Here is a 16,077-nt window from a genome sequence, read left to right on the forward strand (position 1 = left end):
AAGGGGGCGGAGATGTACCCAGGGCCCACCGAGGCAGCTCCTGCCTTCAGAGCCACCACAGGGGCCTGGCCAGCCATTGCTGCAGGGCAGGTGGTGCCCCCCATCTCCCCTTCCTCATTGTCCAAGGTGCCCCCATCTCCCCATGGGGCAAAACAGCAGCAGCCCCCAGGAGCCCTTGGCCTCCGCCTCCGCTTCCTCCTTGCTTCCGCCTTTGCTCTTGGCAAACGAAAGGACTGGGCCCGTCTTGGTTTCACGTTCAGCCACGCAGCTGGGGGGTGGGAAGGGAGCAGGGGAGCTGCAAAAGCCCACGCAGGACTTTCTCAGTTCCCTCTTTTATTCTCGATGCTGCATTTCTAGCATTGCTGGGGACAGGAGCGGGGCAGGAGCAGCAGCGCTATATGGGAACTAGGCAAACTCCCCTCCCTGCCCCATCCTTGCATGTAGCAGCCTCAGCGGATGAGGAAGAGGGAAGTAGCCTCCGAGACTCACAGCCTCAAGACCAAAAGGAAATGAAGTGTTGGTCATCGTCATTTCAATCCTTCTATGTTTCTAGAATAGCAGAGTTGGAAGGGGCCTACAAGGCCATCGAGTCCAACCCCCTGCTCAGTGCAGGAATCCACCCTAAAGCCTGTCCAGCTGCCTCTCGAATGCCTCTAGTGTGGGAGAGCCCACAACCTCCCTAGGTCACTGGTTTCATTTTCGTACTGCTCTAACAGTCAGGAAGTTTTTCCTGATGTCCAGCCGGAATCTGGCTTCCTGTCACTTGAGCCCGTTATTCCATGTCCTGCACTCTGGGAGCTTTTAACCTTTTTTAGCTGCTATTGCTCTGTTGTGTTTCATATTGGTGTTTACATTTCAGTGTTTAAACCTATTTATAAGTCATTCTGCGATCCCTTTGGGATGATGTTGTGGGATATAAATTCTTTAAAACAAGCCAATGGACCGGAACGGACCGGAACGGACCCAGTTGTATTCAGAGGCCAGAATGTGGTCCACCAACCCATCCGTCCATCCCAGCTTACCTTTGGGCTAGGAGACCAAACTAAGAAGTGGCGTCAGCCATGACCACCTGGCAGCCCAGGCTGGGAGGGCAAATCTGAGTCCGGTTTAATTTTGTCATGGTTTCCCCCAAGCGCCCAGCTGGGTGCTCCTTTGCAAGCGCAGCACAGAATTTGCACCCAGAAAGTCTCTAATGTACATGTTTAGTGTCATTGACCCCACCCCCACCCCAATAAATGAGGTGGGGAAGGTGACCTCATAGGGCATTGTCAATGGCCCCCTCCTTGGAGAGCTGGGATCAGCCTCAGGGAGAATGTTTTTAAACCTAAGTTCGTTTACCCAGGCATTTGACTCCTGACTGGCTTATTTCTAGGTCTTTCTGATAGATTATTATGGCCATGTTTAAACTTTTCATTTTAAGAGGAGGATTTTATTGATGGATTGTATTATCGATAGGTGTACGCCTCTCTGTGCTCCTGCTTTAGAGGTATAGGGACTGTGCATAAATAGACACGCCAGAATCCGCTACAGACTCTCTGGGATCTTAGCTGGCCATTCACAACGCGCAGAGGCAAATTCACAAAGCGAGGGCCACCCGTTTGGATGGCTTTAAAGGGGGGCTGGAGGAGGGCGAGCAGGCTGCTAGTCCTGACGGCTCTGGGCTCCCCCCAGGCCCCAGCATCGCAAGCGGAAGCCTCCAGTGATGATTGTAGGTTACGGGCAGGTTCGCACGGGGGCAGGCAGTGCCTTAGCAACCGGGTCTGGTCCCGTGACGGGCCCGTACGAAAGTGCCCTCCTCCGGGGTGGCACCCTACATGGGTGGGGCGGGGAGGGTTGCCCGGCCGCCGCCTCCCCCCCGGCCCCTCTCCAGGGGCGGCGGTGCTGATGCTGACGGAAGGCCGCCCCCCCCCCCGGCCCGGCTAGGCGCGCTTCCCTCGCCCGCGCGGCTCGCCAGGGGGCACTTTCGGTCCCCGAGCGCGCGCGCGCGCCAGAGTTTGGCTCCCCGGCCCGGCGAGGCGTGTTGGCCGTCTTCTTTCCGGAGCTGCGTCACGTGTGAACGCGAGCACCCTCCCCCCCCCCGCTCTTTCTCTCTCTCTCTCTCTCTCTCTCGCTCGCTCGCTCGCTGTGTCTCTCTCGCTGTTTCGGGTTCCTGCTTCTCCGAGGCGCTCCGAGCCGTGCCCAGCGGCACAGCAAGCCAGCCAGGCTCTCGGGCTCTCCCGCCTCCCCGCTCCCGCTGACATCACTCGGCGCGGAGGAGACGAGACGGGAGGAGGAGGAGGAGGCGGAGGAGGAGGCGGAGGAGGGTGGCGGCGGCGGGGCGGGGCGGGGCGACACACAGAGCGAGCCAGCGAGAGCGAGAGCAGCCGCGAGCGCAAAAGCCGCCGCCCGCCCGCCCGCCTGCCCGCCCGCCCGCCGCGACGCCCGGCTCGAGGGCGCGTCCCGTCCAGGAGAGGACGCCGCTCGCTCGCTCGCTCGCCACGCCGGCCGGCCGTGCGCCAGGGGGCCCGTCCTGCTGCCCGTGCGCTCGCCAGCCCTCGCCGCGGGTAAGTCCGGCAGCGCCGCGGCCGCCCCGTCGGTCCTCCTCCTTCGCTCTCTGTCTTTCTCTCTGTCTGTCTGTCTCACCCTCCCTCCCTCCCTCCCTCCCTCCCTCCTTCCTTCCTTCCTTCCTTCCTTCCTTGGGTGGCCTGGAGGGAAAGAGAGGGCGCCCCGTCCAGCAGGCGAGAGGCTAGGCTTCCTTTGCCCGGGAGAGAGCTCGGCACATGGGCAGGGGCACGATCGACGGTTCCAGGCCGCCTAGCACGGAGGGGGCGCGCAGAGATGCCGGCGGGCTGGGGGCCGCCGCTTGCGGGAGGGCTGGGCGGCTCCCCTCTGCCCGAGGCGCGTCCCGTCGAACTGGGCGGCGGACCGGGATCTTTCCTTCGTCTCGCCGGGCTGGGGGAGGCGGGTGGGACACTCCCGGCTCCGGCTGCTGCGGGGGTGACTCAAACGCAGAGCCCGAGCTGAATCATTGCTCCGGCGGCGGCTTCCTCTTTGGCCACTGGCCCTGGCAGGCGGCTGGGAGTCGCCCCCGCTCCTGCCCGGCGCCTTCCGTTCTTTCCCGATGCCCCGGCCACCAGCCCCGTCCCAGCCCCCCCCCCCCGGCGCAGACGCTCCCGGGCTCCTTGCAGGCCGAAGTGGCCCGGGCCCCCGCGAGCCCCCTGCCCGTCGTGCCGTCTCAGCCCCTGGTGGGCCCCCTCCCGCAGCTCTGTCCCTCGACCTTCTCCGAGGGATGCCAGGGCCAGGCCAACTTCGAGGGCAGCGGCGGGTGGGTCTCTACAGGATCACCCAGCCGGCCTCCGGGAGCAGCGCCCTGCTCCGATATGCTTGCGAGGCAGAGGGGCCGAGGGGCCGCCTGCCGCGCGAGGGGGCCCTTGGCTCGCTGTCGCCCCATGGCAGGGTCCAGCTGGAGCCGCCCGCCGGGAAGCCCAGAGTGGAGCTGCCGCTCTCCTGGCAGGGACGGCCCAGACCCAGGGGAACTCGCGGCCACCACAAAGCCACTCCCGGGTTCCTGAGCCATTCAGGCGCCGCCCCGCCCAAGCAGAGCTTTTGTCTTCTGGCCGCTCCAAGCTTTGGACCTTTCCGAAAAGTTGTCCCGGGACGTTTTGCAGAGCAAATGGCTCCAATTCCTGGCGTTGCTTCTCGCCTTGAGCAGCTTAGGGGTCTGGACTGCCTCGCCCTGGAAGAAGATGCCCTCCCTCTGTGCTCGCTGCCTTTGGAGCCACAGTGGGCGAGATGGGGGGGGGGTCCTGGCGTGGCACCCAGTTTGTGGGAGCCCTGCCTGCCTGCCGCCCTGAGAGGCTTGGGTGTCTCAGAGCCTGCCGGAGCTCCATCGCTGTCCCTTTCCTCCTGGCTTCGAGGTCACCCTCTGCTTCTTTGCTCTTCTTCTAGTCCTTGCTGTGGTTTTAGTGGTTCTCAGTCCTCGCCTCCCCCGATCCCCACAGTGTTCCAGTTTTACTGCTGCTTTTGCATTTCGCTGAATTGTTATCTCCTATTGATTGACTGGTGCGGATATTGTTGCTTTATGGTGTTTTATGGCCAATATGGGAGCCACTCTGGGACGCCTGTAGTTTGGAGGCAGCAAGGCGGAACAAGTCCGTCTCTAGGTAAACAAAGCACATGACTGCACAGAGGCTCACGCTGGCTGAAATGTGCTCCTCTTGTGCTCAGCCGGATGTCGGAACCTTCCTGGATCTGACCCAAAGCTGCGTCTAACCCAGCACCCTGTACCCAAAGCCGGCCAGCCAACCAGTTGCTTCCAGCAGTTCACAGTCAGGGGTAGTCTGGAGGCCAGTGGAGGCTTCCCTGTCTCAGATTTGGTGGTAGACTGCCCCTCTGCATGGGGGTTCAATGGGTAGCCAGGCAGGCAAACGAGGGGCTGTGGTCCCGGGACGTTGCAAGGGATCCCCCGAGGACTCTCCCCTGACATGGGCTGTTCGTGGAGTCAGGCTGGTCTCGCCATGCTTCCCCCTGGTGACTTTTGCACCGGCCATGCACTGAGATCCCCGCTGAGTTGGGCTGCTGGAGTGAAGGAGGCCATTGTGCTCTGGGTTCAGATACCATCACGCTTCGGACAGCGGCGTTGGAGTCGAGCAGACAATGAGTCGCTTCACACAATCCCACCCCACCAGAAGCCTGATCTGCAGAGTCATGGCCGAGAGCGGGGCGGGCTGTGATCCGCGGTCATCCGGACCCTCCAGAGCGTGGCCTGGTTTGTCTCGGTTGCCATCTGGGATCACCTTAATAAACTGACTAGGAGTTATCGCTGCAGGTCTCTCAGACCTTTGCATCTTCTGCCTTCTTGCAGAAGACAGGCTTGGCTTTACTGTCATATAACACTGGGCGCTTGGGTTGATTCACAGGCAGGATCTCTCTAAGTATCATTTGTCGGGTGGGGGTGAGCAGGCAGGCTTCTGCCTTCATGCCCTGCTATGGCTTCCTATTCAGGGATCTGACTGTCCCCTGTTGGAAGCAGAATACTAGGCAAGGTGGACCTTTGATATGATCCTGTAGGAGATCTTCCTTCTTCAACGTTTTGCCCTCCAGATATGTGCAGGCTGAGGGATTCTGGGACTTGTAATGCAACACGTCCAAAGGGTACCAGATTGGGGAAGGGTGCTTATAGGGGTCCTGGTACGTCCTTAAAACACTTTTACGGTTTGTTTAAAGTGCTTCACATACACAACATTTCTTCCAATTGATGCTCCTTCAAAAACTGACCAATTAACTTCTGCAACAACCCCCTACAGCAGAGCAAAGCTATCATTCCCATATTACAGGTATGGGGGCAGGATGAAAGAGGCAGGTTTGCTGAAGGCCACCTAAGTGGCTGAGCTGAGATTTGAACTAGGAATGTCCTGGCTCAGCACTCCTGCTGTTAACTGCCCTTTCCCAAATGATTTCTTGTATTTAAAGCTTGTTGTTACATTTTCCCTGGGTATTGTAAGCCAAATCGTTCAAGTTTTCTTGCAATTTTGGAATGAGTGTTTTAGACCCTCTGTCAGGGATGCTTTAGGGTGGATTCCTCATTGAGCAGGGGGTTGTACTCGATGGCCTTGTAGGCCCCTTCCAACTCTGCTATTCTATGATTCTATGATCTCTTCTTCTTGGCGCAACCAAAATGCATGGATGGGCACACAGACACACCTTTGACTTGTAAAGGCAGAAGGGTGCGTCCCTCCTCCTCTTCTTCCTCCTCCTCCACAAGGTTTGCCTTGCTCAACATTTCTAGCATCTTGAGTTGTTGCTTTCAGGAAATTGTTCAGAAAAAATAACTGAGATCTCTTGACTTGATGGACAGTGGCCAACTCCGAACCCAATGGATACGGTGTAAAGAAAGAATGGCTTATTTCCCCCTCCCTGTGTGTGTCACTTGGCAATTATCGCTCTCTTGAATTTTACCGGCATCCTCACTATGATACTTTTGAAACTCTCAGCACCTCGCTTTAGACTTGCGTAATTTTGCACCTCATGGCAGGGCATTTCTGTTGCTTTTCATCCTTTGGGTCATTCGCGAATATGTAGCTGAGCTGTGGTGTGGTCCATGGCTACTGGACGCCCTCCGGACAGAAGACACAGTTGACCCTCCATGTTTGCCTCCTCTTCCTCTTTTGTTTTTTGGCCTGGTAAAGAGCTCTCTGCTAATTTGAGAGTATCCAGGGCTCCTACACGCAAACAGAGGTTGGTCCAATAGAAGGCGTCACCGTCCATCTTTTGAGCTGACGGTAGTGGACAAGACGTTTCTCCCTTGCACTGTGACTGCTTGGCTTTCAAAGGTACCCGTGTGCCTTGGAAGGGGCCAGGCTAGCTAATTCCAAGCCCCTTACGGGTCCTTCTCCTTGCGTGCAGGTGTGCAAGCCCGCTAGAGAACCCTCTCACCTGTTTGGAATTCAAGAATTAGGTTGTGGCTTATGATGCAGGGCAGACCAGCTTCAGTTTAAAGGGGGGGGGGAAATGCTGAGAAGCTCATTTAAATCTGTGTGCAACTGACTCTGGATTGGGCCCCAGCAAAAAAGTGTGGGTCCACAGTTACTGTTTCATTTGGAGAAACCTTAAAAAAAGGTTCCAGTACATTTCACAAGGCACAATTCCCCTTTACAAAATGTGTGTTGATGTCTTCTCTGTAAGCTGTCTGTCTGCACTGTCCTGACAAAATGTGGAGGAGAATGTGGCCACTTTTCCCTGTTGGGCATCTCCAATTTTCTGAAAGGCTGTGAGTTTGTAATTCTTATCCTGGTTGCTCCACCATCGCGCACAGGGGGGGGGGGGCAGGAACCTGGAAGAAATGGCAACCGGGTAAAGATAGCCAGTGTGTATCTCACAATTCTACAGGATCACAGAAAAAGCACGGCCCACAGCAGTGGGCACAGAACTCAGCGTCCTGCGAATCTTAGCATTCATTAAAAAAGAAAGAAACATTCCTCGTCTTTAAGTTTGCAAGACATTCGTCTTCCTGTGAATTCCATTTTTAATTTTTATAAAGTTCTGAGGCATTAGGATAGCGAGGGACGCTCAAGAGCGTGTGACCAAAGGCCTGCAGAGATTTCGGAAGCCGTTGAATACAAGTGTCTGCGTTTGTAGAAGGGTCTTCATCATCCTTGCACCTTCCCTGGCCTAACAAAACCAGACGTCATGCAAAAGGAGAGAAATTGTGCACGTTTGCAGGATATATAAAGGCCACAGAAGTGTAATTTTCTATTGTTGTTTTTGTCGGTTGTATGGTGCCCATGCAGTTATAGATAAAAGTAGGACTAAATTGTTCCTCTCTTTTCTTTGGAGGTGGCTTTAGGGGTTTAAAGTCCAGGAGGTGTTTGTTTGATTTTCCATGGAGTCTGATGAGCCTGTTTGGTGATGTGAAGAATGAAAGTTTGGCTTCCATGGCCTGATTTTGCTCTGCTGCTGAAGCCGGTTGACAGGGTCGTGGCGGAATTGTTCTGGGCCAATGTGTCCTTGTACTGCTGGAGCTCTTGGTGCACAAGTTCCATTAATATAGGAGTGGTGGGAAGGTTTTAAAGAAAAGAACTGGAAACATGTAGTCTAGGCTGAATTTCATTCTTCTGTTTAAAAGGCAATTGCTTATCTAACTCCAGTTAATAACGCTGAGCCTTTAGATGAGCTCAAAAGTCCTTGACATACATACACATTACGACACTCTGAAGCAGGCCCTGCATTGCAGGTGGGGGGGGTTGGGTTTGGGGCTTATCTAAGACCACCCCAGAAGTTCAGAGCTGACCTGACATTCGAATCCAGGACTGTATTACTTAGGGCTCCTGCTCTTTGCCACTCTGCTACTCCAATTACCACCCACATGCCTGGTATCAAAGACTCGCGTGAATTCCATGGATAGGTTGTATCCGGCATCAATCAGTGGCCTACACAAGTTTCTAGCTCTTGCGGCCGCAGAGATTACTATGAGCCTGACGGTCTCGGAAGAAACGTTGAGAGGCTGTGGTGGCCGAAGCGTGGCATCCTTTCTTACTTATGGTTGTATATGTTAACCCAGATCTTCAAAACATAAGCAGGAGTTCTACAATAGAAGCAGAGCCACACAACACTTTTGCAGAATCCGTGTGTGGGTTGGGGCGGAACGCGCGGGGTGTGTGCGTGTGTTATCAGTGCAGTGTCTGTGACACACAGCTCCCCCGCCCGCTTCCCAAACCTGCCTTTTGATGTCACGGGGTGGGTTTTGATAGAAGACCCCCGCTTCCAGGGAAAGAAGGCACAGCAGTGGGTTCCGCTCTTCCCCCGTGCCACCCTGCTCAGGCGCGCGCTCTCTCTCCCTCCGCTCCTCTGCTTGCAGCTGGTGTCATTCCTCGTCAGCGACTCTTGGCTTCCAGGTGTCATTTTGCTGACTGCACGAGTCCCCTCCGACTTCCTTTCCTTCCGACCGCTCTGGAGCGGCTCTCTCCTTTCCCCATCTGTTTACTCATCTCCCTGCCTAGGAGATCTGCCCGTCCGTGAGCCTTAGCGGGGCTGTCTGTCATCCCAGGGGCTGTTCTGGATCCTGCAAACAGTGCCTGACTGCTGGGATTGGTGCTGGCAAAGGCTGTTTTGCCATCACAGCTGCCTGCAACTACCTTTTTATTTAGTGCATGCCGTGGTGGATTTCAGTCCACCCAAAACAGGCTCCTTTTCTATGAGTTTATAGAATCTGCCTCTCTCATAGAATCATAGAATAGCAGAGTTGGAAGGGGCCTACAAGGCCATCGAGTCCAACCCCCGTTGAATGCAGGAATCCACCCTAAAACATCCCTGACAGATGGGTCAGGTTCTTGGGTACATCATTTTCCTTTCAAGATGACATTTTTGCTCCATTTCCAACGTTGGCCCTCCAATGTTGTAGGTTGGTTCAGAGAGGGAAGATCGTGGCTACCCTGCAAGCTTCATGCTTAGCAGCAGGGGATGTGAACTCCGGTCTTCCTAATCCCAAAGTTCAGTCCATTGCACCACACTTGGACCTGGATGATATGATTTAGCTTCTTGTGCTAAAGTCTTGAAAAGGAAGGACATCTTTTTGGACAACAACAGATTTTGCAGTATTCTCTCCCCCCTCTGGGTTGTCAGGTGAAGCGTCTCCAGTGACCACCCAATGTTGAAAATGGCTCCTCCTGTTCTTGTGCTGAACTTAAAATGTCAGCCGAAGACATTTAGGCTGGAGTTGTTTTGTGAGGCTCCGCAGGGTGGGTGGGAGATTACTCCGCCCTGACACTTCTATGGGAAAAGGCGGAAGAGCAGGCAAGTTACGCCATTGTCCGAGCGGCGCTGCAGGCAAAAGACAGCCACAGAAGGGCAGGATCAGGGTGAGAAATTTGGAGCCCTTTCGTAGCCACACTGTTCATGCCATGAACAGCTCACTCCCTGGGGCCCTGGGTGCTTTGCCCGTGTTGTGCGTATGTTATGAATGTGGCTTTACCCCAGAGGTGTGTTGAGCCTCCTCCTTCAATCAACCCGAGAGCAAATTCCCATTTTGGAGAAGCTTTGCAGGGGGTGTGTCTGCATTCCAGGAGTAGGCACAGGGCCAGAATGCCAGCTCAGGGTAGCTTGGAAGTCCTTACTGCTCAGTAATGAAGCCCCCGGAAAACCATTTCTACCTTTCAGAGTGGGGAGGGGGAAAACTCTGGCAAAAGCTGAAAACCACCAAAAGATCAGGGGAAAGTGATGAGGTCCTGGTGTCAAATCCCAGAGGACTGGATGGGGTCCCCAGCCGGGCCAGAACTGGCTCATCGCCCTGGGGTTCAACACCCCTGTTATATATGATGCCACCACTGTGCCTGGCACTTTACAATGTGCACAAAAACAGGTCCCTGCTCCCAAGGAGCTTTCAATCTGGAACTGATCACAAAAGGGGTAATATACATTTATTTCAGTTACATCTACTTGGGCTTAGTTGCAGTAGGGCCAATGCAGTCGAAAAGGTTGTGCCAAAAGGCTTTGTGGAAAAGGAGGGCCTGACGAGAGATTTGAAGGAAATAAGCAAAGTGGGGCAGACCCAAGGATGGAGAGTGCCATTTTGCCTGTTCCATCCAGGAACTCCGCAGATCGTGACCTGCTTTTCAAGGTGACCCCCCCTGCCCCTTTATGATACCCTCTATGATACCCTGGGTCATCATCTGACTTGTGCTGCATATCCCGTTCCTCAGCCAGCCTGTACACAGACAGGCTCTCCCCTCGCCTCTCGGCCCCGCAGCCAGTGTGGAAAACAGCTGGGCCATTCAGGATCCCTTCTGAATTGCATCTGTCTCTGGGTGTCAGCACCACTCCTTCTGTTAGCCCTCGCTTGCCATTGTCTCAGGATTTGGGCGCTTGGGCAAAATGAACAAAAGAGCCATTGTTTGGGCACTTACATTGGTATCCTCCTGTCCTGCCTCTCCTTTGTTTCGTGGCCCTGAATATTCGTCTCTCCCCCACCCACCCCCCAACCCAGGGCTACAGCCGCCAACCGGACATTCCATTCCATTTCCGGGGGGGGGGGGAGAGGGGGTTGCAAGAGGACAGGAGGAAACTGTATCTGTATCTTTCTGCTACGGCGCATGTGTCTAGGATTCCAGAAACAGACCTGCCGTTTTAAAAACGGGGAGCATAACAGATGCAAAAGTAAAACTAAAATTAACAAATAGGAGGAGTGAAAGGAACGCTGAAGAAAGGAAGCCGGGCAGAACGGCCTCCGTTGCTTTGCTTAAGCCCCTGATGCGATTCTCAGCTGTGAACTCGCCAGGCGCTTTCGCTCTCGGCGGAATGCTGGAATCCCACACTGGGGCCGGGATAAGACATTCCACATCTGTGAGGAGAGGAATTCTGAGTGGAGAGAGAGAGGGAGGGAGAGAAGCGTTTTCTGTTCTGGAAGGAGCCCATCTCTCCACAGCCCAGCTGTACGGAGCTAAAAAACGCCGCCTGCCTGGCACTCAGCCAGCCCGAACAGGAGGCAGCATGGCGCTCAGTGGGCACCGTGTCTCTCTGGATCGCTTTGCCCAGCTGTGACTAGAGGGCTTGGAGCCGTGGCTCGATAGAGGACAGGCCCAGAGGAAGGCCTTCCTCTTCTTTTGACAGAAACGCAGCGCTTGATGCACACATAAATGTGGAACTGCAAAGGGGCAAGTGGACGAATTACATTGTTCGGTGCGCCTGCTCTCTCCGCCTGGCAAAGGGAGGGAGACACGCATGGACACCACCACCCCACTGTCATCCCAGGGCCCCCCACAGCCCCACTTCCATAAACATCCACGGCTTGAGGGGACCGGAGCAGCTAGATCCACTCCGGTTCGGTGTCTTTTAAAACACACAGCACCTTCCCAACCTCTAATTTTAATAATAAAAAGGAAGCTTGGGGGTTATTAAGTGAAATAATGGGTTGGTTGCAAATGGGGTGAGGCGAATGTAAGGAAACGAACGTCGGCTTCAAAGAGTAAGGCAAGTTCTGGTCCTAGGCTGAGATGGTGGCCAAGGCAGGGGATTTGGGAGGCTGTTGACCACACTCTGGGCTAGGCCAGCGCCCCAAATCCCGGACTCCAGCAGTCCTGCCTGTCAAACCTTCTCTAGCTTAGTTGAGTGGAGTTCAGGGTGGGTTGCAGGAACAACAGTGCTAGATCTGGATGTGGGGAATCCAGCTACAAGGCTCAAGTGGGGCGGGGGGAGGTCTTGGTCCGGTCTCTCTTGACCTGGCCAACCTCATAGGGTCGTTGTGAACAGGTCAGTGAGAGCCGCTTGGAGCAAAGGCAAGATGGGAAATGTACTAAAAATGGAGGCAGGCAGACTGTCGAAGGGAGAAGCGCCGTAAAAGGGTGGGAAAGCCATAAAACGAGGCCTCGGAAATTCATTAGGTTCATTTAGAAAAGCAAGATTCAATGCTTAAGCCACGTTGCCTTCTCTCCCACGTCTGTGCTGCACTTAGGGCCCCTCTGTTGTTATTTTTTCAGAGGAGGGGGTCCTCCCCTCCGTCCCCTTGCACCAGCCTCTCTAGCTATTGTCCCACCTGACACCTGTGGGCTCAGAGATGGAGAACAGGAGAGGCGCACAAAGGCAGGATGAGGCCAGAGGGAGGAAGCCAGACCAAAGCCTCCGGTTAGCTTTCCTCATCTACGAGCCCGTTTCCTGAGTCCCAGTTCCTGCACTGTGACACCCTGAAGTACATTGGGAGGGCGGCACGGCACCCCACCCTACCCCACCCCACCCCACCCTGTGAAGGAAGGGGCTGCCCTGCCATTGCACTGGGTCTCCTTCCCTGCCACTACTCCACCACGGCACCCACAAAGATAACCTAAGGTGCAACCAGTCTGGCCCAAATGGGCTCAGCAGCTTGGGAAACGATTGGCAACACTCATAACATGCGCTAAGGAGATGGGCACGAGTGAGGCATGGCTGGCGGGGGAAAGAGGGGAGGGTTTCTGCTTCTGGGGCCACGCTTGTAGAGTGGAAGGCTTCAGACACGTGGCTTTTCCAGCCGTCCCTGGAGAGGTACCAGGAACTGAGCTCGGGACAGTTTGCGTGCATTGGACACGCTCTCCGCCATGGAGCTGCAGCCCTCCCGCAAACATGCCACAGAACGTGGGTACCGACCGGAGACTTGGCTCTCGATTCCAGGCAGCGCCAGCATGGAGGATGGCTCAAGTGGCAGGGAGCAAGTGGGATATCAGTGGCTAGCAGTCCTGACGGCTCTGTGCCACCTCCAGCAGCAGAAACAACAAGCCCATGTAGAGCAGTAGCTGGGGAGCATGGGTGGGAGGGTGCTGTTGCATTCATGCCCGGCTTGTGGGACCCTGGTCAACAGCTGGTTGGCCCCTTTGTGAACAGAGTGCTGGATGAGATGGACCCTTTGGTCTGATCCAGCCTCAGGGCTCTTCTCAGGCTCTTGGTACTACAAGGGTGGAAATCTGGCCTTCAAAATGCAACAGGAGAAGCAGGATCTTCCCTCTGCCAGGTTTAAAGAGCAGCAAATCTGAGCCCCTCCCTACCAAATTTGCAATCTGGACTGGAGCTGAAGGTCGAGGGAGGGAGGGAGGGAGGGAGGCCAGTCAGCTCTGACTTTTCGGCCGTGATCCAGCCCATTTCCTCTTTGCGCTTCCCATCATCACAACCCTCTCAGAGCTTTGCTCCACATCGCCGTGCCATTGCTCCACCGTTCCTAGGAAGGTTTTTGCACCACGTTTAAAGGTTCTTGCTTCCAATAACCTGATGCTCAAGCAAGCCTCTGGCACCCGAAGGATTGAACACCTCCACCCACCCACCATGTTTAGAGAGAGAGAGAGGCAGGCCAATGTTTGGAAAGGCCTGGAGGGAGACGGTGGGGGTTAAAGGCCAGCTTGTTTAACAGCCATATTGTGCCTCAAATTAAATTACTGCTTTGCAGCAAAGGGTCAGGGGTCACAGCCTCCGAGATAAGGCCAAGGAGAGACCCTTCCCCAGGGATGGTGGCCAAGGACTCATCCACAGGGGTGGGCCAGTGGGAGAGAAGCCCTCCTCCCCCCCACCCCACCCATTACTTTGGTACAGAAGGAAACAGCACCCACTTTCTAAAATCATTTGATTGTATTGAAACTGGATCGTCCAGGAGCTGATGGGAGAGAAGGTAGAAACCTTTGGTGCGGGAGGTCGCCTCCACTCAATTAATTCTGCTGACAAGGGCCTCCATGGGCACCTGAAACTCTCACGTAAACACCAGATTTGCTTCTGCACTCATGGAATAAATCAGAGGTCGAAGTGGGTTGAATGTCAACACTCTGGCAAGGTCAGGTGTTGTTTGGTTTGTTGGTTTTACCTGCCTCCTCCAGCCCCCTCCCCTCCAGCTTCAGGTGTTTTAGAGAGATGGTACAGAGAGGGTTGTCCTTCAGTCCGCTGACACAAGAGAAGGCACCTGGAATTTGTCCCTTGACTCGAGGGAGTCATTCATTCGCTGCTACAGCAACCGAGGGCTGCCATTTCTGCTCAGCCGCTTCTCAGCAAACAAGTAGTGTGGGGTGAAGGAGAGGGGAGGGGACAGTCCCCAACCATTATAAGCAGGTTGTTCGGTGCTTTCTGAAGCCGAGGTCTCCCTCTGCAGCTCTTAAACTGCCCTTGCCGTGCAACCAGAAATCTCGCTTGCGCTACGGAGACGGCGCGCACCTGAGCCGGGTTCAGATAGCGTGGGGAACGTGGCTTTTGCCAACACAAGCCTGCTCTTTGGATCACCCAGGCTAAACGTGAACACCTGCTGGTTGAAATATTTTGCTGGCCTGAGACACACACACACACCCCGCCCCAGGATTTCAGATTAAATTTGAAAGGAGATGTGTTTGAGGGGAGAGGGAGAAGTGAAGTGAGAGAGTTAGCAGTTGCCATGGTGATTTCTCTTGCTCCTATAAACGCGAAGCCGTATCGCTTTCGTTTCCTCCTCCCCCCCCCCAGAGATTAGGCTGTTTCCCCTCCCCCCCTGCCCCCAAGTTACACACACTCCTAATTTCTGCGCATGCACCATCCTTTCTATGTGCAATTTGGGACTGGCAATTTTAATCCACACTCTTTAACTGCCATTCCCTGAGACCAGAAGAGGAAAGCAGACCAAGGCACGGTCAGAGTATGTGCGTGCCCAGACACACTGCCTGCACATTGGTGCAACTGGGGGGGGGGGGCTGCCTCCTTTCCACAGATGTCTCCCTGCCTCCAACTGGCTCCACTCAGTACCCATAACGCCCCTCCGTCCCTCCCCTCTCCTTTGTCCCCACATCAGTATTCATGCACCGGTTTAATCCTCAGTCTCATTTCAACCCATCTCCTTTATTATCTTCTCTTGCATTTGCAAAATCCCCATCTCTCTCTCTCTCTCTCTCTCTCTCTCTCTTCCCCACTCAGTTACACATCCGCTCACATGTCCACAGACAAATCTGCTTTGTGCTTGGTTTCCAAACTTCCCTTTCTTTTGCATGTTTTTCCCCCATTGGGCACAGTCTTGAATTCCTGCCTGTAAAATGGGCACCGTCTTGATCCTCAGCCCTATGACCTTTTTTAAGGACCAAGTTCTAACCCATTGGAAGATGATCACAAGCTGGAATTCGTCAGGAGCTGTTCGGGTGCTGGGAACAGCTGGACTGACAATTCAAGCTGTGAAGAGACCGAAGTAAGCCGTGCTCCATGTAAACACTAGCGGGGAGAGTCCCCTGGCTCCATCTCCCCAAAATCTGACCCGTCACCTGCACTGGGCTCCACTTCTTTCACACAGTTGGGAACGTGCATATCTTCTGCTGGTCTCACCCACTTGGCACTGCTTCTGCCCCATCCCCGTGGCTGTAGCACCCAGCAGTGATGAATAGGTGAGACCAGAAGAATGAAAGAGCCTCCTTGCTGAATCACCTAAAATCAACTGGTCCAGGGTAGGTCCAGCTGGTTGAGCACCCCAATATCCTGTTTCCAGCAGAATGTCCAACCAAATACCTCTGGGAAGCCCACAAATAGGACATGAATGCTACAGCCCTCTCCCACTTGGGATTCTGGTGTTATCTGGCTTTGAATGAGTGGCCTCCATGGAAGAAAATCAGGATCAACTTTCTGGACCCCCCCCCCCCCCAGCCTCCATTGCTGGGGCACAGTGCTAATCTCTCAGTGTCACAACTCCCAGCAGTTCCCCTCCCCCTGCACACACACACACACACACACACACACACACACACACACACACATACAAACCACATGATTTGGGAGCTGACTTCTCAGTTCCTACTCATTTGCCTGCTCTAATCACAAGACCAAGATAAACTCAAAACATAACTCCAGCAAAAGACATCCAGTTCACCGAAAATGACAATTTTTAACACTTGGCTACTGTCATAAGATCTTAATTATTGATCCAAAGGGAGAGGCGGGTAAGAAATAAATAAATAAATAAATATTATTATTATTATTATTGGTGTTGGCAAATATCTGAGGAAGGAAGGAAGGAAGGAAGGGAGATTTTATCATAAACCTCCTCTTATTTTTACACCCCTACTCCTGCTTAATTCTCTCTTCCCCCCTCCCCACCCAGAAGGCTGTGAGAAAATATTCTTGGCAGGATACAGGGAAAAATAATTGCTCTCA

At 54.4% G+C, this 16,077-nt stretch overlaps 1 protein-coding gene across 1 annotated transcript in view; it reads left to right on the forward strand.

The window, feature by feature from the left end:
- The first annotated feature begins 2,475 nt into the window (after positions 1-2,475).
- Positions 2,476-16,077, forward strand: part of PEA15 (proliferation and apoptosis adaptor protein 15) — a 28,522-nt gene continuing 14,920 nt past the window's right edge. The window contains exon 1 of the mRNA XM_063145853.1: positions 2,476-2,547. The gene's annotated coding sequence lies outside the window, so the exon portion shown is untranslated. The remainder of the gene's footprint in view (positions 2,548-16,077) is intronic.

This window comes from Elgaria multicarinata, chromosome 21 (assembly GCF_023053635.1).
Source record: "Elgaria multicarinata webbii isolate HBS135686 ecotype San Diego chromosome 21, rElgMul1.1.pri, whole genome shotgun sequence".
Lineage (NCBI taxonomy): Eukaryota > Metazoa > Chordata > Lepidosauria > Squamata > Anguidae > Elgaria > Elgaria multicarinata.